Here is a 24,341-nt window from a genome sequence, read left to right as displayed (position 1 = left end):
AGTGAGGTGGGAGGGAATGCTTTTAGCTATAAAAGAGCAACATAAGACATCCTCCTGGTGAAGGAAGTTTTCTGTATTCTGCCTGTAACCATGTCAGTATTCTGATTCTGACAGAGTACTGTAGTTTTGCAACGTGTTACCATTGGGGGAAACTGGGTAAAGGGTACATGGGATCTCTCTGTACTATTTCTTACAACTGCACGTGGATTTCCAATTATCACAAAATACAAAGGTTGATTTTTTTAAATAAAGATCAAGGCAACCAAATAGTTAATGACGGAAAACTCCTCCTTACAGAAATATTCCAACTAATGAGTTAAGAAGGGGTGATAGAATGTAACCATGTTGTAGCCTTAATAAAATAATAGATCTAGATCAGATTTTATTCCTTGAGACCAATGGGCCTTTTGGTCATCTGAAGAGTATGGACCCCCTCCGAAAATAATGAAATGAAGTAAAATGAAATACGTAAGTTACAAACTCTTGAGGTATGATTATCAAAATATTTCACAAAAAGCAGATTTGTGACATAACAATAGATGTGCATCCTTATGTACTTATCAATAACAAAGTCTAGAGGAAGGTTTAATAATTTTAAAGTGGAGAGGAGCACAAATTATATTTCAAGATGCCTGAAATAGCTATAATGCTATATGGAAATATCTGTGACTTCTACTGGTGACATAGTCGCAGGATATACAAGATACAGAGGAACATGTTAAATGACACGAAAACAATACAATCAGCAAAATCAAGTCTGTGGGAAACCCAACCGTGCAATTCATCCAGCCCCTTCAACAAATTCCAAGGGAAAAAGAGAATGGGGGAGGGAAATAGAGATTAAAAGAGATGAGACGTGTCAACCAGTTGCCAAGGGTGGACTTTATCTGATTCAAACAAAAGAAAAAAGAAAGATTATGAGACAAGTAGGAGAAATTAAATATCGACTGAATATTTGACAATATTAAGGAATTTTTGTTAATTTTAAAGTGAGATAAAGGTATTGTGACTTGCTTTCTTAAGGAGCCCTTATCTTTTAGCGATGCCTTCTGAATTATTGATGGATGAAATAATGCAGTATCTGAGGGGACCCAGGAGTTGACAACCATTGAAGCTGAGTAACAGGGTACAGGAGTCCATTTTTCTGTTCATGCTCCTTTGGTGCAATTTTTCACTTTTCTATGATAAAAAGCCAAAAACAAATCTTCAATGAGCATCATTGTATGTGAATCTTTGTTTTCATCCAGGATTAATTACCTACAGACAATTTCTAATAGTGGAATTGTGGGTTTTAAGGATGTGAACATTTTAAAGCTTTTGAAATGCATTGCTTGAGTGAGCTAGCGAAAGAGGAAAACATAGAGTAGCCCAAGGCCTCTCCTAGCAGGAAACAAGGGAACTTTAAAGAAAAAAAAAAAAAAAAGATGGCCGGGCGCGGTGGCTCACGCCTGTAATCCCAACACTTTGGGAGGCCGAGACGGGCGGATCACGAGGTCAGGAGATCAAGACCATTCTGGCTAACATGGTGAAACCCCGTCTCTACTGAAAAATAGAAAAAACTAGCCGGGCGAGGTGGCGGGCGCCTGTAGTCCCAGCTACTCGGGAGGCTGAGGCAGGAGAATGGCGTAAACCCGGGAGGCGGAGCTTGCAGTGAGCTGAGATCCGGCCACTGCACTCCAGCCTGGGCGACAGAGTGAGACTCCGTCTCAAAAAAAAAGATATGGTCTGGCTCTGTTCCCCAAGCTGGTGTGCAGTGGCACAGTCATAGTTCATTGCAGCCTGGAACTCCTGGGCTCAAGCAATCCCTCCACCTCAGCCTCCTGAGTAGCTGGGACTCCAGGCACGTGCCACCCAGGCCTGGCTAATTTTTTTTAATTTTTGTAGAGACAGGATCTCGTTATGTTACCCAGGCTGGTGTCAAACTCCTGGCCTCAAGTGGTACTTCCACCTCAGCCTCCCAAAGTGCTAGGGTTACTGGCATGAGCCAGGAACGTTTTTTTAGAGGTAAGGCTTGTCTTCCTCCACCCTACCTCTCCTCCCCTTTGCCCAGACGTACCCTTCCTCTATGAAAGAAACCAAATTTTAGCCAGCACTCAAACCCTGGTTCTCACTATTCAAATTTCTCTGGCACCCATCGGCTGAATGTAAAATCATGTATTCACCTAATTTTGGTGTTTGGATATCTGCATTTTGCCTGTTTCTTTCTTTTATACAAGATGCTATAACAACACACCTTGTAGTAAATTGCTATGGTCATTTACTGTTATGTCCTTGGGTAAATTCCTAGAAAAATCTACCTAGGTCAAAAGAAAGTGTATTTTGCCTTCCTAGAAACTGTTTCTGGTTAATCCCATCAGTGCCCAGTGGCTGGTTCCTGGGTTTTTACTAGGTACCATCAAATTTACAAACAAACATCAGCCAATTTGATGGGTTAAAATAAGGTCACCTTGGGGTAGGTACAGTGGCTCACGGCTGAAATCCCAACACCTTGGGAGGCCAAGGTGGGAGGATCGCTTGAGGCCAAGGGTTCAAAACTGACCTGGGCAACATAGAGAGACCCCTCTCTACAAAAGAAACTTTTAAAACTTAGCCAGCTATGGAGGCACATGCCTGTAGTCCCAGCTACTTCAGGAGGCTGAGATGGGAGGATTGCTTAAGCCCAGGAGGTTGAGGCTGCAATGAGCTTTGATGATCACTATTACACTTCAGCCTGGGTGACAGAGTAAGACTCTGTCTCTTAAAAAATTTTTAAAATAAGGGCATCTTGCTGCTAACATGAGCATCTTTTTATTACTAGGGGGTTGAATGCTCTAACCTGGTCAACTGTCAGGAGCAAGCTTAATTCCTTGGACTCCCTTGGAAAATGAGATCTGGCATTAAACTCTCTTAGAAGAATGGGTGTTCAGCTTCCAACACGCCCCACAGCCAAAGCCCAGGCTCTCCCTGAGCCATGATTCCCAGTGTGACCAGAAGATGCTGGCATCAGAACCACCTGCAGACATGGCCTCTTGGCAAATTCCAGTTCACAGGCGCACCCCAGACCTACAGAATCAGAGTCTCTGGGAGCGGAGACTGGGCATCCGTATGGAATTCCACAAAGACCCCTGACCTAGAGAGAGCCGCGCCAGTTCCTTATCCTTCAAAACTGGGCTGGATTATTCACAATAGCCACGATATGGAATCAACCTAAGTGTTTATCAACAGATGAATGGAAAAAGAAATGTGGCACATATATACAATGAATACTATTCAGCCTTAAAAAAAAAAAAAAAAAAAAAAAGATAGAAATCCAGCACTTTGGGAGGCCAAGGCAGGCAGATCACCTGAGGTCAGGCGTTCAAGATCAGCCTGGCCAACATGGCAAAACCACATCTTTACTAAAAATATAAAACTTAGCCAGGAGTGGTGGTGGGCGCCTGTAATCCCAGCTACTTGGGAGGCTGAGGCAGGAGAATCTCTTGAATCTGGGAGGCAGAGGCTGCCGTGAGCCGACATCAAGTCACTGTACTCCAGCCTGGGCGACAGAGTGAGATTCCATCTCAAAAAAAAAAAAGATAGAAATGTCATTTGCAACAACACGCGTGAACTTTTGAAAGACACTATGTTAAGGGAAATAAACCAGGTACAGAAAGACAAATATGCCATGATGTCACTTATACGTAGAATCTAAACAAGTAGAACTCACAGAAGCAGAGAGTAGAATGGTGGTTACCAGAGGCTGGGAAGATGGAAAATTAGAAAGATGTTGGTCAAAGGATATAAAATCTTAGACAGGAAAAATTAATTAAAGAGATCTATTGTGCATCATGGTGGTGACTATAGTTCATAATAATATATTGAATACTTGAAAACCACGAAGAGAGCAGATTTTAAGTGTTCTCACCACAAAAAAAATGCATAAGATAATGAATATGCTAATGAGCTTGATGTAGCCATTCCACAACGTATGCATAAATCAAAACATCACATTGTATACCATACAGATATACAATTTGTATTTATCAATTTAAAAAAAAACTGGGCTGGTCAGCAGTTGAAGTTCTTTCTTAGGAGGCACCAGAAACACCTGCTGAATGAACCAACGATGAGTGAATGAAGGAAGGAAGAAAGGAACAAATTGCTTAATTAACTGACCAATGAATTCATGAATGAACAGATGAGCTAATGTGTCAATGAATGAAAAAGATGAGTGAGCGAGTGAGTGCCTATGAACAGAAAAGAAGTGTTGGTATCTGGCTTTTTACTAGATACCATCAAATTTACAAAGAAATATCAGCCAATTTGGTGGGTTAAAATAAGGTCACCTTGGTCCCGGCATGGTGACTCATGCCTGTAATCCCAGTACTTTGGGAGGCCTAGGCGGGAGGATCACTTGAGTCCAAGAATTTGAGACTGATCTGGGCAACATAGAGAGACCCTCTCTCTACCAAAAAAAAAAAAAAAAAAAAGAAAGGAAAGGAAAAACTTTAAAACTTAGCCAGGCGCGGAATTGGGGGACACAGCAGAGATGGAAGCCTGCCAGCCTGCCTTGCTGTCCTTCTGCCACCCAGGTTGCACGCAGCCTTAGGAGGAAGAGACACAATCAACTTCCCACACCCACCTCCCAGGACAGCGCATCCCAGGACGGGAGCACCGAACTGCCCCCACAATGATCCCCCAGACACGAAATAACAGATTTTATGCTTTCTACACATTTTTTCAAAGAATTTTTATATGTGCCCTCCACCTACAATTAAAATAATTATTTGTGGGAAGAGGAAGGCTTTCAGCATCTGAAAGAAAATCACACAAGCTGCTGGGTAAATGAACACTTGCCTTCTGAGTAAGCAGAATGTGTTTTGGAAATCTCCAGCAGTGACCAGGGATGCGCACAGCTTGAGAAGTGGAAGCTCTTTTTTCCCTCCTCGCCTCTCTCTCCTTCCTCCCCTTCCCACCTTTTCTTTCTTGTCCTCTCTTCTGCTCTCAAATCCTCTTCCTAAGAAGGGCTAGAGTTCCAAGGAGCAGTAGAGAAAAAGAAAGCAGCTCACTACACCCCTACGCTCTGCATTGGCTGGTGTCTCTGCCTCGGTCCTACCAGCCACGTAATTTGCAGGAACCATCCCTGCACCTCCTGCACCACTGCCCCTCTCTACCAATCCTTGTCCATAGGTCAGAGAAACAAGAGGGGTCCACAGGTGCTGCACAAAGACCTCCGTTCTGAGGTCTGTGCTATCTGGCTCAGAAGCTGTGCTCAAACTCCGTCCCCGGTTTCTTGGGGGATCCATAGGCAACTGGGGTTAGACAAGACCTCCAACTCAGAACTCAAGCGTCAGCTGCTGGAGACAATGTACTTTCACAAGTCAGGGCATGGGCCACCAACCAGGGGCACAGATGGGACACATTGCTATACTGGAGTGATGTTTCATCTTTGCAACAGGACACACACAGCCCTAGGGGAGACTTTTCTCCAGAGGAAACCCAGGAATTACTGATTATCATTACTCGTTTCTACAATATTCTTTTTTTTTTGAGATGGAGTCTCGCTCTGTTGCCCAGGCTGGAGTGCAGTGGCACGATCTCCACTCACTGCAAGCTCCACCTCCCGGGTTCATGCCATTCTCCTGCCTCAGCCTCCCGAGTAGCTGGGATAACAGGCGCCCGCCACCACGCCCCGCTAATTTTTTGTATTTTTAGTAGAGACGGAGTTTCACTGTATTAGCCAGGATGGTCTCGATCTCCTGATCTCATGATCCGCCCGCCTTGGCCTCCCAAAGTGCTGGGATTACAGGCGTGAGCCACCGCGCCCGGCCTCTACCATATTCTTGTAAATAGATGATCCAAAATGTGGGCAGTTCTTCCAAGGGGTTTCTTTGGTCCTCTGCTCTGACAGCCTTCTAGAATACTCCTCCCAGCCTGGCCACACACCTGGGGCCTCTGAACCCTGAGAAGGCAGGGAATGTTCAGGACTAGGAACTCTGTTGATTTTATTTCTATTTTAATAGTCTGAGCATTGCCACCTTTGTATATCATATTTTCTGATTTTGTAATTCTGTGGCTAAGAAACTGTGGTTACACTTGCGGCTGTCCCCATTGCAGAAGGCAAGCCAGGTGGCAAAGATAAGGACATTCTCCCCTCAGCCCCCAGCCTTCAGATCGCCTCTCAGCCAAATTGCCCCTGATTCCCGGGTTCTCTCTGTCTTCCGGCCAGTCCTGTTTCCTTACCTTCACGGGACACGATCAGGCCGGGTTTCTCTTTTCTCCAATGTTACTTCAAGTTCTCGTCATAAAATGGAATGATTCCAGTGTTTATGCTGTTAGCTACATTTATCTTTAAGAGCAAGATGTTGAGTTTAGTTTTAATGATGAAAAAAGCCTTTCAAAGGATAACTCATTGAAACTCATTATGCACTATAAAGGCCACTATTTAAAGATTCGGTAATTCCAGTGATGATCTTTTTAAAGCAGATTTATAGCAGAAAATAGTTACATTCTTTGACTTCAGTTATAATTTTCTATTTTGTAATTTAATACTCCTTTAGTTTATATTTGCACATTAAAAATATAGCATCTAAAAGTCCATCATTAAATACTTTTAATAAGTGCAATAAATAAGTTTTACAGTGTGCATAAATCTAAAAACAAAACCCAACATAAATTGTTAATCTTACACTTTTTCTCATTAATTGCAATACATAAACATATGTTTTATACAAAGATATTTGCTACAAAATAAGTATAATAAATACAGTTTACCACATGTATTAATCTTAATAGTTACAAGCTGTTAATCTTATATATTAGGTAATAATTTGCAATAAATAATTGTTTATTATCTTGATGTTTGCTTGTCTTGGGTTCTAGCAATATGCAATAAAGAAATGCAATTTTGAATAATTTGATTGTAAGACTGCTGGGAAAATACTGTATGTTATAATTAGCTGGGAGAGGATTCTAGTCACAAAAGCAAGCATGGAGACGGGGTTCAATAACCCAAACATACGTTATTGAGTCCATAAATAATTTTAAAAGTTAAGTTCAGTTTCAAACAAAACATAATTTTTTAAACTTAAATGCAATTAGTGAAACATTTCACATTCTTTAGTGCTTTCATCATTACACATTCAAAAGGAGATGAAGAAAGCTGGAAGCCCCGTCAAAACCGCCAGCCTCCAAGCTGAGATGGGAACATGGCTGCCTTTGGGAGAAAGAGTGGCCTGACGGCTTGTCCCCATCAGCCAAGGGCTCCCCTTGGCCTGGAATACACCCTCCAGAACAGCCAGCAGGTCCACCCACAAACACAGCAGCCTCCGTACCTCACCTTCAAGCTGGCACTTGCTGAACTGCACACGCAGTTATACTGAGCTTAATAGAAATGGTTAATCTTATATGTAAAGGTAATAATTTGTCATAAATAATTGTTCATTATCTGGGCCTTTGCTTGTCTTGGAGTTGAGCCGTATGCAACAAAGCAGTGCAATTTTGAGTAATTCGATTGTAAAACTGCTGGGGAAACATGGTGGATTGTAATGAGCCTAGGAAGGGTCCCGTGGGCCACAGACCCCAAAGAACCCACCTGCCAGCTCTGGCACATGCAAAGCCCAGGTCCTCACCAGCAATTGCCCAGGTTCTTTAAATATTCTCTCCAAGACAGAGAGAGAACCAGTGTCCCCTTCTCATGTTTCTGAAAGAGTAAATGTCACTCAGAGAAAACCAGTCCCAGAGGAAGTGAACCTTGGTCCCTGGGAAAAGCTGAGGTGACCCCAGGGCAACTTAGTCCCACCAAGCCGGCTGATTGGCACCAAAGGCTCACCTGTCTGCCTGGAACAGGTGGGACCAGGGGGTCACTTCCTCCAAAGTGACCCTGACACTGCTCCCGGCAGCAGCTGCATCCTGGCACATCCCTGTAGGCAGAGAGCTGGGGCAATCCTGGCTAAGAGGATGCTGTGGGGTCAGGGAGCATGGACCCTGTGCACTTCGGCTTCCTAGAATCCCACGGGCACAAAGACCCACTTCAAGGAAACCTCCCCCAAGCCAGGAAAGGAAGGGAGGGAGGGTGGGAAGGAAGAAGGGAGGGAAAGAAAAAGAGAAGGAAGGAAAAAAGAAGACAATTAGGAGGAGAAAGAGAGAAGAAGAATGAATTTTTTAAAAAAGAGAAAGAAAGAGAAAAGAGGGGGAAAAAGGGATGGAAAGAGAGAGGAAGAATGAATGAAAAAAAGAGAAAGTGAGAAAGAGAGAAAAGAGGGCGAAGAAGGGAGGGAAGAGAGAAAGAAAGCAAGGAAGGAGGGAGGGAGGAAGGAGGGAGGGAGGAAGGAAGGTTGGAGGAAAACAGAAAAAGGAGCAAGGAAGGAGAGAAGAAAGAAAGAAGGTAAGAAAAAAAGAGAAAAAAGGAAAGGAGGAAGGCGGAAGGGAGAAAAGGAGGGCGGAAGGAAGGGTAAAAGGAAGGATAGAGGGTAGGAGAGAGGGAAGTGGGAAGGAAGGAGAAAAAAAGGGAGAGGAAGAAAGGGAGGATGGAAGGAAGGAAGGAAAAGGGAAGAAAGAAGGGAGAATACTAGATCCATTATAACCATGAACAGCTCTTCCTAATATAAAAAAGATCAGCACCGCACAAACACACACACATACACACCCTGACATGCATCCAATGACTCGAGTCTCCATATCAAAGCCCACTTGCAGTGTGTTCCTGGCAGTAGCTGCGGTTTGTGGTTTTAACATCTCGCTCCTTCTACGCTCCTGGTATTCAGCGCACCTGCTAGAGTGGGCCTGGCTTCCCCTCTTTAGGCACAGCTCACACCTGGAGGGTAAGCCCCCGGCCTGCTCTCTGCCTAGGCTGGGCATGGCACAGTCCACAGCCTGGGAGGGAGCCGTTCATCAGGGTGACAGAACGGTTCAGTTCAAGGAGAAAGTTCCTGCCTAGGGCTGGACTTCAGGCAGGTAGGTTCCCAGGAGCAAGTGCCGTGAGCCTGAGGCCGCAGGCGTCTGAAGACACCACAGGTTTCCCCCGGTCTCCACCATCCCAGCAAGCACCTGCGATCCACTCGCGCTGAGCCAGGGGCCCTGCGTTCAGCGGGGTTGGAAAGGGATAGAAGCTCCCCCATCTCCTGCTCTCTTCCAAAGACAGGCAGCTCCAGCAAAACCCTCAGTCCTCAGGCGTCCCTTTCGTGGGGTCCCCGCCCCTGTCCTGGAAACGAGACCCCAGGTCCCAGGAGGCAGCTGGCATCGCAGGGGAAGGGACTTGCCCCCACCCTCCACCCGATACCATGACCCGGAAGAGGCCTTCCCGAGGGTCAGAAGGTCCGCAGAGCCCTGCCCCAACCCAGCCCATCAAGGGGACGGCGTTTCAGGGACATCCCTGGATTGTCAAGAAACGCTGGCTCATCCGGACCCCTGGGGAGCCCAGCATGAAGCCAGGAGCACCCTGACACCCCGAAAACAGGGGACCTGGGGCCCTTCTCGAACTCAAGGGAAAGGAAAGGGAGCCTGCCAAGGTCTGCTTCTGCGAGGCAGCTGCCACCAAAACCCGCGCCGAAGGCCCCGCAGGGCCGCCCTGGCAGCTGGAAAAGCGCCTTCCTGCTCGCCCGAGGATGCAGAAGGCAACCGAGTCCCCGGGCGGCGGCGGGGCAACTGCGGAAATCACGCAGCCAGATGAAGCTCATAAATTTCCCCTATGAACAATTGTTTTCATTTCCCTCCCATGCCACTAGATATTATAAGTGGAAAGCAAAACACAAGTAAATATGTTCATTCCGCTCTTGCGATAGGTGATAAACCGGAGGCGGCCGAGGCCGACAGAGGTCAGCGGGCCGCGCGCCGCGGGTCTGCGAGCGGACACTGCCACCCTCCGGCCGCGCGCGGGACTGCACCGGCCCTGCCGCCCGGCTCTCCCGCCCGCTCGCTGCCCGCCGACATTCGCTTTGCGCCCTTCCTCAATGTGCGTGCAAATTACAGGGACATTCGAAAGGACAGAGAGCTCCCATATTTAAAATAATCATTTTTGTTCATCATAACCTCTCTTCCAGAGATAACCGCTCTTATTAACGTTTTCGTACTATTATCTCCTGTCTTTATGTGCATTCTATGATGTTTTCTTTGTACCTATGAAATACAAAGCTGTTCCTACAATATTAAACCTTGATTTCGTAGGTAACACTTAAACGAAAGTTATTGTCACACAAGATAGCCTCACAGATATATTTTTAGGGGCTGTGTAGTATTTCAACTTGGGACTGTACCAAAAGCTACTGAACCATCTCCCAATTGTTCATTTAAAGAGTTTCTAACGTTTTCATCATTGGGCATAATGCTATCACTAAAACCTCTATTCAAAAACTTTTGTTCACATTGTTAAGATACCCCAATAAAGGCAGAATTACTAAATGAAAAGAAATTAATTTTTTTCTTTAATGGAGTCTGGCTCCATCCCCCAGGCTGGAGTGCAGTGGAGTGATCTGGGCTCACTGCAACATTCGCCTCCCTGGTTCAAGCAATTCCCCTGCCTCAGCCTCCTCAGTAGCTGGGACTACAGGCACGCACCACCACACCCGATTAAGTTTTGTATTTTTAGTAGAGACGGGGTTTCACCATGTTGGCCAGGTTGGTCTTGAACTCCTGACCTCAGGTGATCTGCCCATCTCAGTCTTCCAAAGTGCTGGGATTATAGGCGTGAGCCACTGCACCCAGCCGAGAATTAACATTTTTAAGGCTCTTAGCAGCATTATTATTTTCTAGATGTATAATACGTGGAGAATATCATTTAAAATGACGAGTGAATATAAAATAGTGCTCAAATGACTGGTCAGAAAAACTGTATCACCTACATATCAGTCCCCACTCATCTCATCTTGCACTTGAATACAAGGCCAATAAAAATTCCATCAAAGCTTTTCTGATATTTGTCACACTGATTCCAAATTCCATGTGAAAGAGTAAGTAAAAATCTCCAAAATGTATTTTTGTGAAAAAAGAGAGGAGACTTGCTCAACAAGGTATTAACATATATTGCAGAAAGCTACAATAATTAAAACAGTGAAGCACAAAATAGAGAGTTCAGAAGTAGGATCCAAATAGGCAAACACTTATATTTTAACATAAAGGCATTTTGTATCAGTGGGAAAATGATGACTGATTGATGAAGATACAGGTACAATCTGCCACTCATTGAGAAAACAAGAAAAGTTAGTGGCCTACCTCATACCGCATATTCAAATGAATGCTATAAGGATTAAAGATTTAAATTTTTAAGTGAAACTATAAAAGTGATATTTACATATATGGTAATAGAGAAGTTCTTTCTAAGTCCAATTGCAAAGGCAGAAGCTAAAAACTTTTAAATGCCCAGATTTGAGGTGTACAAATTTAAAATATCCATATGTGAAAAATATAATTTTGAAATTGAAAAGCAAACCAACACTAGGAAATTTCAACATGCATAACAGAAAGAAGGTTAATGCCCCAGGTGTGTAGAGCTTCCTCACAAATGAAGAAGAGACAAATACTTCAATAGAAAAAAATGAATTGGGGACATGAACAGCAATTCACCAAAAAAAAAAAAAAAAAACAAACGATAGACATACAAAAGATGTTTAGTCTTATTAGTAATCAAAAGACATGCAAATTAAAACAAAAATGAGAAAATTTTGTCCCTATTTTGGTAAACACAAAAATAGTGATTTTATTGTTAAGGGATGGACAAATGAATCCTTTCAACACCACGAGTGACGCAGTAAATCAGGTAAACTTTATAAAGGGTAATACGACAATATGATCAAAATTCTTAATAACACACTACCCAAAGATTCTACTTCCAAAAGAATCTATCACAGATACCTGCAAAGATTCACCTGTAAAGTTGTTCATTGCTATCAGAAACAAACCAAATGTCCAATAGGCGACTAGATTTTACATAGATATGTAATATCATAAGAGAGATAATACAATCAAGTCCTCAATAGTAATGCTGTAGAAATTAATATTTAAGGATTTCTTAATATTTAATATTCAAGAAGTTCTCATAAAATACTATTTTGTAGCAAAGCAAGTTACAATGTAGCCATGCTTTCTACTCACTTAGAAAAAAAAACCTATAAGGTATTCCTTTAAATAATAATAATGGCAGGTGGGCTACAAGTAATTTTTAATATTCTTTTTGCTGCTTTAATATTCCTTTTTCTTTATATATTTAACAGTTTGTTATCAATTGTTAAGGAGAAAAATAGTTTTTAGTGGTTTTCTGGAAATATTGTATTTTACGTTCCCACCAGCATTACTTGAGAGTGTCTCTTCAGGCCAGGCAAAGGGGGCTCATGCCTGTAATCCCAGCACTGTGGGAGGCCAAGGCGGGAGGATCACATGAGGCCAGGAGTTCGAGGCTGGCCTCCATTCTATTAAAAAAAAAAAAAAACTAAAGGAAAAATAAGACAATGCTCATTCATTTGCTCATTTTTTTAATCAAATACTCTCAAAACACACATTCAGATGGAAGCACGTTCAAGCCTGGCCACAGCTGTAAACAAGACAAAGCCCTGCGCTTGGAGAGCAGTCGATAAGCTCCACGGTTAGGAAAACAAACAAGGAACAAACCAAGAAAGCAGCCCCGCCGGGATGTTCCTGGCCTTCTGCGGAGGGAAGCAGGGCGAGAGGCACTGACGACCGGCTGGGGAAGGAGCTATGCTAGGGAGGGGTTCTGGGAGGGCCACTCAGAGGAGGTGGCGGTGAGGAGACCTGAGTGAAGTGAGCAGCGAGTCACCTGCGGATCTGGGACAAGCAGTTCCCCGCAGAGGGAACAGCCGGGGGGGAGGGGGGGGGGGGGAGGGCCCGGGGGGGGGGGGGGCTTGGTGTGCCTGAGGAACAGTTGCACGGAGCCCCCTGTGGCTGGAAGGGAGAAGGCGAAGGAGGAGGCGAAGGAGGAGGTGAGATCAGAGGCGTTGGGGAGGGGACGGGTGGCAAGAGCCCGGAGAACCTTCTGGGGCACAAAACGGAGTCTGGATTTTCTTTTGGGTGTGATGGGAGCCGTTGGGGACTTTGTGCGTGAGAGCGATGAGATCTGATTTCATTTTCCCGGGATACCGCCTGCTCCTCCGGTTGAGGATGGAACCCAGCATGCCCGAACTGCAGCAGGGAGGCCGATTCAGGAGGTCACTGCACCGGCTGGGCTTGGCCTGGAGTGGCCTGGTGCGGGGAACCTGCCGGCAGTTCACACTTGCTAATTGAGTAAGCAACCGTCCTGGGGGTGGAATCTTGATGTGTTTCTTTTCTGAGCCCCTTGTCAGCTGGAATGCTCTGGTAGCTCATCCCTCAGGAGATCTGGATGTCCCTGAAAATAGAGAATCAGGCTGAGGGGGTTGCCCTCAGGATACACCACCCCCCATCCTCCCCAGCCCAGAAATCATCTTGGCATTGGCCTTGAGTCCAACCAAAACGCTGGACAATCAGGGGCTAAACTAGGAAAGAAGAGCATTCTGTTGAAGCATGATCGTCATCTGCAGTTGCAGGAGCTTTCGTGTCCACCTTCACAGGTGTCAGCATAGAAATCATGCTTTTCCCAAAAACATACATCCAAAGTTTTCCTGCATCCAATGCACCACGTCCTGGAAGGAAACACAAAATCTATGTGGTCTTACACATTTTTTCAGGGTTTGGAGATGAATAGATTCCCAGGACTGATTTCCTCCCGGGTTCTAATATCATCCCACTATATTTACATGGGAGGAAAATGATGTTTTTCCTCCTCAATCATTTTAAGTCATTATCATCTTTTGTATGATAAAAATGAATCAAACTGTTTTCTTAAGATAATTCTTGTAAACTTGAGGTGTCTATTCACAGGCCCTCGCATCTTATGTCCCAGAAATTACACTCATCTTTGCCTCTCCTGTTTCCATAGTCCCATTTCTTCTACTATTAATTTTTTTTTTTTTTAATGATACAGGGTCTTTCTCTGTTGCCCAGGCTGGAGTGCAGTGGTGTGATCACAGCTCACTGCAGCCTCGACTTCCTGGGCTCAAGCCATCCTCCTGTCTTAGCCTCCCAAGTACCTGGGATCACAGGTGCATGCCACCACACCTAGCTACACTTTTTTATGTCTTATGTTTTGTAGAGAAGGGGGTCTCACTATGTTGCCCAGGCTGGTCTCAAACTGTCAAGTGATCCTTCCATCTTGGCCTCCCAAAGTGCTGGGATTACAGGCATGAGCCACCCTACCCAGCCCATAATCCCATTTTACCATGCACCTGGTCCCCAGTTTCTCAAGAGATCTGTGTCTGCCCTTGTCCCAGTCCCTCCCTTGGGGAGGTTGCTTCTTTGTAGCCAGAAAAAGCCCTTGGGGTGATGGAGGATGGGGGAACTGTGGGCTGGGGCCTGAGGACATAGTTTGAGGCAGGTCCTGTGCCATCTGGGGGCTGAGACACTGGGATCAAATATGTCAGAGGTAAATTCACGACTTCCATTATCCTTGCCCAAATCTGGGGGGACTGCTGTTTGTGCACCAGGGGGACGACAGGCTCAGGACGGGGCTCTTCTGTGTAAGGCAATTTGGAGATTCAGCCAGTGTCCTAATGCCTGGGGTGCCACCTGGTTGAATGAATACAAAGGCAGCAGGGGAGGAGGTACTTGTGTGGATACAGGTATCAGGGACTCCAGGTGGGGGTCACTAACCTGAAAACCCATCTGTCCCAAGTAAGGCACGTGATAAGAGAAGGGCATCTCCAAAAGAATACCTTGGGCACAGTGCTGGTGCAAAAGCTAACACAAGACTCCCCCCGTCCCCAGTATTGGCATGGAAAAGTCTCCATGCCGACAAGTGACACTCAGCGCTGACCAAGGACATCTTAGTACCAGCAGTCTCTGACACACACGCCAGACCCCCAAGGTATCACAACTGACCACAGCCCATCCCAGAGACAGCAGCACCACAGCAAAGCAGCCACAGCATAAAGTCAGAAGGTCCTTCCCCCCCAACCGCTGCAACAAAGGCACTTGCTGACAGGAAGCGGTGAGAACATACGTGGTACACGTATGGACACGCACATCGGTGAGCATCTCTCCTCTGGACTTGAATGCCTCTGCTCTGCGCTGGCACTCAGCGTGATACCTGGCACATGGTAGGCACTTAATGAGTGTTTTCTAAAGATAGGAAGGAACGGGGGGAAGGGAAGGACTGTGTAAACATCATCCAGCGGCTTGTTTCTCTACCAGTTTCGTATCTCCAGAAGGCAGCATGACATTTCAGGGTGGAACTCGGGCCGTGTTGTCAATTTCATACCGAGCGTCAGCTGTGGCGGGGGGGGGGGGGGGGGAGAAGGACACGCATGCCCAGGGGGCTGGGTGGTTTTACCTCCATACAAAAATCACCTTCCAAGAGACACTCCCCAAGTTCTGCCGAGGAAGGACACAGCAGAGGGGATCCGCTTGCCTTCAAAGGTGGCCAACAGAGCAGATGCCAGTAGGCTTGAAGCAGAGCCCTTGCCACCCACTTGGCAAGCAGGTAAAGTTGGACAAACCCTGGTCTCTGTTGCCCCATCTGTAAGATGGCACTAATTACCTAAGCTTGTCCCCAGACTCTAATGACATAATGAACATGAAAGCCCCTCATTAGCCAGAGGGCAAAAGGCATCGTTATCCCATGTTTAAAGGACACCGTTTGCCACTGGACAGAGCAGAGGAAGAGGAACAGGAAGGAGCCAGAAGCCTGATGCTCTTGGCCCATCGCCTATCAGCATCAAATCTGAGCCTGGGATCTCCAGCCCTGGGCTCCTGCCTCTGCTCACGGGGACCCAGAGCTGCCTGGAGGGCAAGACCCCAGTGAGTGCTCAGAGCAAAGGAGCCACTGCAGACACTCAGAGTGGCAGCCCCATGGGTGCTCCAAGTGACCGCCTTTTACCCGGTGCAAGGAGCAAGGACACGATGGGTGGAAAGCGGGCGGTGAGGCCTCCCCATTTCAAAAGGCTCCTCCCAGTGGCCCGACCAGACCCCCACAGAGGGCCTCTCCATGCCCTTCGTCAGAGAGCAGACGTCTCCACCACCACCAGGCATAGAAATACCTCCAACGAAAGCTGCTCAGCTCCCTCCGTCTCGGAACAGAGTGGCAAAGGCATGAGAGCCGCTACGCATTCGGAAGTAGACAAGCCCATGTAATAAACACAGACAGGATCTGCCCATTTTTGGACCCCTGCATTAGATTCCTAAGCAGATGCTCTGCCAAGCTCACGCCGCAAGATTAGCGTGGGAGGGACTGGAGGAAGGGCTCAGACACCCGGACCCGCTCTCTCCCACCAGGCTGCGCGTCTAGGAATTGTCTGTGTCACGTTCCTCCTGTCACTAAGAGAGGGCCCACAGGGACGAGATCCCACCCCAACAGCAAGCCCTGCCTATGTTAAAGGCAGAGCCTGCATGAGTCAGAGCCGACTCCTGCACCCCGTGGCCTGTTCGGGGGCTGCCCCGTCCCCACCAAGGGTGCCCTCTCAGTCACCTTCACTGCACTCAAGCTTACCCTAGCACATTTTAAACCAGGAACTCTCTCCCTTGAGCTATCTTCTAAGGGACTCGAGGATGAAACAGTGAGACTGGAGACTGGCAGGAGTTCACGGTCAGTCTGGGGAAAGCAGATCCAAGCAGCCATGAGAAAACCCCGGAAACAGTCAGCGAGGAATCGAAGTCCAGTATCATGTGGCCCCAACCGAGCCCCGGAGAGCTGAGCAGAGGCCTGTGTGGCTGGGCAGGCAGGGGACATGTCCTAGAGGGAGCAAGCCTTGAACTTGTGGTCTGTAGAACTTGCCCTTCTGACCCAAGGGTGACCATAGACGAACGTTAAATCAGCACCCCCGGCCCTGGACCACGCCTGATGGCCTGGAGGAGTTTGCTTAACCTCTCCAAGCTGCCCCTTGGAGAATATAAGATCACCAACCTGGACCTCGTCCCACCCAGGAGACGCCATGAGGAACACAGTCCCCGCAGCTCACAGGAAGTTGCAGACCAGAGGTGAAAGAGCGTTTTGCTGGGAGATACGTTAACCACCCTGAAAGTTAGGGGATTCGCCCAGCCTCCAGTTCTACACAGCTCTCACCTCACATTGAGCACCAAAAAACTCAACAATCAAGGTAAGTGCAATCCCTTTAAAAATCAAAATTAATGCATTTTTCAAAATCCGTAATGAGCAAGATTATCAAAATTTTAAATCAAGACAAGCTCTGACCTTGCTACCTCACTCAGCACGACCTGGCCGTCTCACACTCTCATAGGACAGAGTTCTCCATCCTCATTTCACTCACCACCATTGTCATTAAATATTCATCGGCGTGATGGTTGGATTCGGTTTTGCCCCTACAAGGGCGAAGGCGGCGTGCTTCACTCGTCTTTGAGTACCTGGCACCTAGCTCAGAGTTTGGCACATGGAAAACTGGTGCCCGGGAAACACCCAAATGAACATTGTAGATGGAAGTTGACCCTGAAAGCTGTGCTGAGAGCTCTTTTCTGCTCAGATGCCGCGGCGGGCTTCTGCTCGTAGCCCTGGGGGACTCTCCACTCGACCTGATCGCTGCCACTGTACAAGCTCCTACATTCCCGAACGTAGAAGCCAGACCTGCATGTGTGTCTGTTTGTTTGTTTGTTTTTTCGTTTGTTTTTGAGACAGGGTTTCATTCCCATCGTCCAGGCTGGAGTGCAGTGGCGTGATCTTGGCTCACTGCAACCTCTGCCTCCTGGGTTCAAGCGATTCTCCTGCCTCAGCCTCTCCTGTCCAGGCCAGCTGGGATTACAGGCGCCCACCACCATGTCCTGGCTAATTTTTATATTTTTAGTAGAGACGGGATTTTGCCATGTTGGTCAGGCTGGTCTCAAACTCCTGGCCTCAAGTGATCCATCTGCCTTGGCCTCCCAAAGTGCTAGAATTACAGGCGTGAGCCACTGCGCCTTGGCCCAGACCTGGGTTCTAATGACCGCTTTGCTTTCATTTGTGAAAAGATACTTTCATTGCAGAGTCGATGGGATGCAGTGGAGACACAAACAATCCAGCAGGTCCCGGGACAATGTGTGACTGATTTTCTGCCTCCAGGACGTGTCTCCACCTCACACAAGGGCCACTGCCAAATGGCCGTGGGAGGGTGTGTCCTGCCATTTTGGGCACTTGGGCGGCTGGGCTTCCGCTCCCAGGAGCCAGGTTGGATCCATTCCAAGACAGTCACTCTCTGTCCACTTCTCCACAGAGAATATTTCTATATTGAGGAAGTTTAATTTGAGGCCAGTAGGAATCATAGTGTATGGGTTTGCCTGAAACAGGCTCACATGCAGGCAATGGCTAAGTAAAAATCTCCAAATAGCCATGCCCTATTTTTGCATTTTTATGAGTTCTTTGAAAGGAAAAGAGAAGGGGCGGGAGGGGGGAAGAGATTAAGAAATAAAAGGCTGAGCACAGTGGCTCACACCTATCATCTCAGAGCATTGGGAGACCAAGGCGGGAGGATGGCTTGAGGCCAGGAGTTGGAGATCAGCCTGGGCAACATAGTAAGACCCCATCTTTAGAAAATAGAAAGAAAAATAAAATATTTTAAAAAAGAACTACAAGATGTTTCCCTGTCCTTACCTGACCTCCCAGTTGCAGGGGACTTAGGAAGGGAGGGGAAAGTGCAGGAGGCCTCCTACAGGGGCAGCCAGGTCATGGGTCCTGCCAACAGCCTCTGCCCAGCTCCTCTTCGGTAAGTGGGCATTGGGCCCCGTCCTCTGTATGCACCTGTTCTGTCTCCTCTGACTTGGAGAGACAGCTTTGCCTTTCTGCCTCAGAAGATGGAAAAAGGGGGGAAGTACCCCAACATGTCACCATTCACTCCCCCGGCTCCTGGGAAGATGCCCAGCTGAGAGGTGCCCAATGCCAGCGGGCCCAGCACTGCCAGCTCCCAGGGACCCAGGCCAAGTCAGAGACTGGCCTGGGTTCATTGTAGAGGGGAGATGGATGAGGAGAGAGAAGCAACATGCAGTTTTAATTCTTTGTTAAAAACGTGGCTGGGCACGGTGGCTCACACCTGTGAACACCCTGGGAGGCCAAGGCAGACAGATCACTTGAGGTCTGGAGTTCGAGACCAGCCTGACCAACATGGCAAAACCCTGTCTCTACTAAAAGTACAAAAATCATCCAGGTGTGGTGGCGGGCGTCTGTAGTCCCAGCTACTCAGGAGGCTGAGGCAGGAGAATCGCTTGAACCCAGGAGGCAGAGGTTGCAGTGAGCCAAGATCATGCCACTGCACTCCAGCCTGGGCAACAGAGTGAGACTATATCTCAAAAAAAAAAAAAAAAAATCACAAACCCTACCAAAGGGTGAATCTCTCTTTCAGAAAGGACATTAGGTGCCGTTTTCCTGCTGGAAGCCCCACAAGTCCCCATGATTCCTCAATATACAATTCAAAAAAGACCTCCAAATTGCCACCTGCTGTCATGCTAAGCATTGGAACGTTCTGCTTGACCTTTTATTAACATTTTTCTAAACCAATATGTTTGGTGTGGTGGTTTTGGTTTTTTTTTTCTTTCTTTCTTTCTTTTTTTTTTGGCTACAAGCACCCTGAGGAATTATGAAAAATACTTTTTTCTGTAGTTTATCCCATATGCTCTTAATAGGCTCACAAATATAATACCATTATAAAAAAGAAAAACTGCCAACTCTGCTAAAAAAAATTGTCATAACACTAAATTATTATATAAATATAAAAGGAGTGTGTCTGTAAAATATTCACTCAATGAACATCCCAAGGTGATGGTTTTGCTATGTTGCTTTTATTCCTGAGAGACCTATAACGTACTCGGATATGCCACATGTCACCACATGAATCAGGCAGTTAATACATGTGCTTTTTAGAAGCAGGGATGTCTTCCCGATAGAATGTGCTATAAAAAAAATGTGGAGATCCGGCTGCTTTGTCTGATAGGCATAATTTAATGTCTTGCTTATAATACTGCATCTTAAGGAAAAATACACACTGTCCTATGTAGTTATTTACAATATATTGCTAAGTCTATGCAAATATGTTTCCCCGAGCCCGGGATTATATAACAAAGGTCAACAATGTTTGAAATATTTTGAAGCATATTCCCAACATGCGTGGTGTATGGTGCTAATATCCAATATATGCACATATATCTTAATATATTTCCAGATCTTTCTGTTCATTGTTCTCTCCGTAGCTTCCCACAGAATACTATTAGAGAAATGTTTTCTTCTGAGTAAAGCCAAACATTGCCTATCCATCTTGGAAAAATTTATTAAGGTGGCTAATTATGCGGTCCTTAATATTGCATTAGTACGGAGGTTGCTCAATGCCACTGCGGAAGAGAAAAAGATAGAAGCCAGTTCAATAATACTGAAACCAGAGATGCAATACGTGCAAAAATCAGCACACACCTATGTCATCCTATCTTTCTGCCCTAGATTTCCAAATCAGGCAATTCCACTTAGGGATCACATGTGTGCCTGTGCACCCACACGCACACGCACACGCACACACATGCTTGTGATCTGGTGTGCACAAAACCAAGATTACAAGCCACACATTCTGCTTCTCCCTTCCAAATATTGCAGATTTTGCCCTTATTTTCCTGAGGGGAATTTTGTGATCACCTGTGCCTTTCATTCAAATCACTTCCCTCAAGAGAAAAAAAAATGGTTTGGCTAATTGCACAAGAGTAGGGGAGAGGGTTGTGGAAACCAGACCTCCGCTATCCAAGCCGCATCCAGAAGACAGCATAAAAGAGAGATTTGTTTGCATGAAAGGTATATGAAATCTGAGCCCTCAATTCTGTCTCCCATTTCAAATTATATCGTTCCTCTATCCTTCTCCAGTCACTGGGTTGAACCAAATTGAGAAGACTACAGTCAAACAGACACCAAAACAAGGGACTGAGGTCATTAGAAAGAGGCCGATCCCCAGAAAAGATACCCTTCCCTGGTAGGTGGACCGGGCTGGACTTTGCAGGTGGCTTTTCGTATCTGTGCTGCTGTGACGCTGTGTAGCTGTCCCAAACTCTGGGCCACAACATCACCCAGAGGTTGATTCTGGCAGCTTCAGACTGCCTTGGTATGCAGGGCCCTCGAAAACCCCAAGGCTAAATCCTTCCAGCCAATCCATGTTTTAAGACGCTACAAAAATCACCCATTTTCAAGGACTAATGGAGTATGTCTAGATGCGGCTATGGAATTGATGTATTTTTTTATAATCTTTTTCCATGTTATCAGTCCAACCAGCCACACAGCCCACCTGACGAGGATTTTTAAAAAGAGCCAAAGCTGTGAAATCTGATGCTTTGCACCTCTATCGCCAGCAGAAATGAGTTATCTAGAAGCTTCTTGAACAGAATTCTTTCAGGAGGCGAGGCACAGTGGCTTACGTCTGTAATCCTAGCACTTTGGGAGGCCAAGGCAGGAGGATTGCTTGAGGCCAGGAGTTCAAGACCAGCCTGGGCAACCCATCTCTACAAAAAAAAAAAAAAAAGTTTTAATTAAAAAAATAAATAAGTTATCTCAGGAAGGCAGTCAGACATACAATGCAAGCCTCCTCATGAGAAAGTCAGCTCTGCTGTTTCTCCAGAAGGGAATGTCATTGCCAGAACTTCACACCTATAATCCCAGCACTTAGAGAGGCTGAGGCTGGTGGATCACTGGAACTCAGGAGTTCAAGACCAGCCTGGGCAACATAGTGATTGAAATCCTATCTCTTTAAAAAACAAAAAAAAAATTAATGACCTTCTTCCTTGACTCTGGCCATGGGGTTTTCTGAATCCCCGTAATGATCCCACAAAGTGTGGGGGAGATGGGAAGATAGAACAACACACATGTACACTGAAGACAGCTCCTATTTCCTCCTAAGCCATCAGCTGCTTTATGGAAACTTCCAGAAGGTTTTGAGGAAGGGTTTTCACAAGGGCCGAGAGAGCTGCAAGCATCTTTGTTCTCCCACTGGAAATTCAACTGTATATAAGACAGAGCAAATGTTAAATCATTTAAAGAGAGCTATTTTTCATAGTTTCCAGTACATAAGTGTGTTTCAGTACGTTATTGTAAAATAGTGTTCCTACTTACGTTCTTATACATCTGTTGTTGTGTTTACTCATCCTTTCGTTCTGACTTTTAGAAATAGCAATAAATCTATTTTTTAATCCCCTCTGCTGATGACTGATTATTCATTGCTAGAAGGGATGGAAGGAGGTCCATGTGAAGAGTGATCCGCCCTCCAGAACAAGCTCCACTTTCACAAGATAAACAGGGTCCGGGGAGATTCCTCTTTTGTCCTGGGTAGTTTATGCAAACTAAATAAGGACTTGGTGGCAGCTCAAATAAATATAAATTACCCTCCAGTGGAAATTCCAACCACTTGTTACAGTCAATTTCAGCGAGGAGGAGCCAAGGGTGACATCTACACAAACAATACAATTCATTTCTATACTGCATCCCTAATACAAAGATCGCAAAGGGCTTCGCAGGAGTCAGTTGTCACTGATCTAAACCAAACAGGGTGGAAGCCAAGAAGGCAGAAGGAGGAGGAAGAGGAACTGCTGCTTCTGGACCCTGGGAAGAATCCCAGCCGTAATTGAAATCCCACCAAAGCAAGTGCCTAGAGAAGTGTGTAAGTCAGGATGAGGCAGGCTCGCACCGCTGCAACAAACAGTCCCAAAATCTCAGTAGTTTGACACAAGTGTTAATTTATTTCTTTATTTTTTTTTAAGTCTTTAGAGACAGGGTTCTGTCGTCCAGGCTGGAGAGTAGTGGCTTAATCATGGCTCATTGCACCTCAACCTCCTGGGTTCAAGCAGTCCTCCTGCCTCAGCCTCCCGAGTAGCTGGAATTAACAAGCACATGCCACCACACCCAGCCAATTTTTTTTTTCTTTTTTTGTAGAGACGGGGTCTCCCTCTGTTCCCCAGGCTGATCTCACACTCCTGAGTTCAAGCAGTCCTCCTGCCTTGACCACTCAAAGTGCTGAGATTACAGGAGTGAGTCACTGTGCCAGGCCACAGTGTTAATTTCTTGTGCTGAGAGTCTGGGAGACTCACAAGGGCAGCTGTCCCACATGCCATGTGTCTCAGTGATCAGGCTGTATTGTTCTGCAGCTCCTGTATCTCAACACAAGGCCTCTGTGGCTGCCCAGGCAGATGAAGTGAAAGAAAGCCGTAGTTAGTCACACACATGCTCTACTATGCTTTCACCGGGAAGCAGCCTTTTGACCAGAATAAGGCACATCTTCCTATTTGCAAGGGAGCTGGGAAATGTGGGAGAAGGTCATGTCATGTCTGAACATCACTAATTCTACCCCAGGCGACAGACAACTTCACAGAGCCACTGATCGCCTGGGGATTGCAGAATACATCACAAAGGACCCTCTAAGCACTTTCCCTAAACTATTGTGCAATATGTTTGCCCCCTCCGTCTACAACTAAACTGTGCTTTACCTGCATTCCTTGGGCTAAGTGATGGAGCACACTTAATTTCCTCATCTGTAAAATAGGGATACCAGTGCCAGTCTAACAGGCTACTATGAAGACTTAAGACGATGCATTTATAAACTACACATCACTAATGCACACATCTGTGTTGGTGGAAATAACAGCCATAGCTACTGGGCTAGCATTTCAGCATGTGGGGCAAGGAAACCCTGGTTCAATGCCTAGAACTTAGCATCCAGAGTAGTCACCGAATGGTGACCCCCATCCAGTTCCATCTGACATCTAACTGGCTGCTTTGGTGATTGCTTGTTTTTAGCGCCTTTCAAATTTACCTCTGCTTTAACATATCTGCTGATGATATGAACGTCTGTACTTGTGTCTACTGGTTCTTACCTTAGAGTACTGGCTGGGATTTTTTTTGTTTTCTGAGATGGTGTCTCACTCTGTTGCCCAGGCAAGAATGCAGTGGTGCTATCTTGGCTCACTGCAGCCTCTGCCTCCATGGGTTAAAGCGATTCTCCTGCCTCAGTCTCCTGAGTAGCTGGGATTACAGGTGTGCACCACCACGCCTGTCTAGTTTATGTATTTTTAGTAGAGATGAGGTTTCACCATGTTGGCCAGGCTGGTCTCAAACTCCTGACCTCAAGTGATCTGCCTGCCTTGGCCTCCCAAAGTGCTGGGATTGCAAGTGTGAGCCACTGTGCCCGGCCTACTGGCTGGGATTTTTTTTAATGAGCTTTTTAATGGCATCTATCCCAGATACCTTACAATGGGATTCCCTTGCAGGTGCTTCCATTCGCACTTAGCCCATGGTCAAACTTGTCTATTTTGCCACATTCAAAAGTGAATTCCAATGAATACTGGAGAAGGCCACAGGGTCTGGTTATTTTTCCAATCACATGATGCTGATTTTCTTGTTTTGTTTTGTTTTCATTTTTTTGTTTTGT

This window comes from Theropithecus gelada, chromosome 19 (genome assembly GCF_003255815.1).
Source record: "Theropithecus gelada isolate Dixy chromosome 19, Tgel_1.0, whole genome shotgun sequence".
Lineage (NCBI taxonomy): Eukaryota > Metazoa > Chordata > Mammalia > Primates > Cercopithecidae > Theropithecus > Theropithecus gelada.
The sequence above is the reverse complement of the archived record's forward strand: the minus strand, read 5'-3'. Positions refer to the sequence as shown.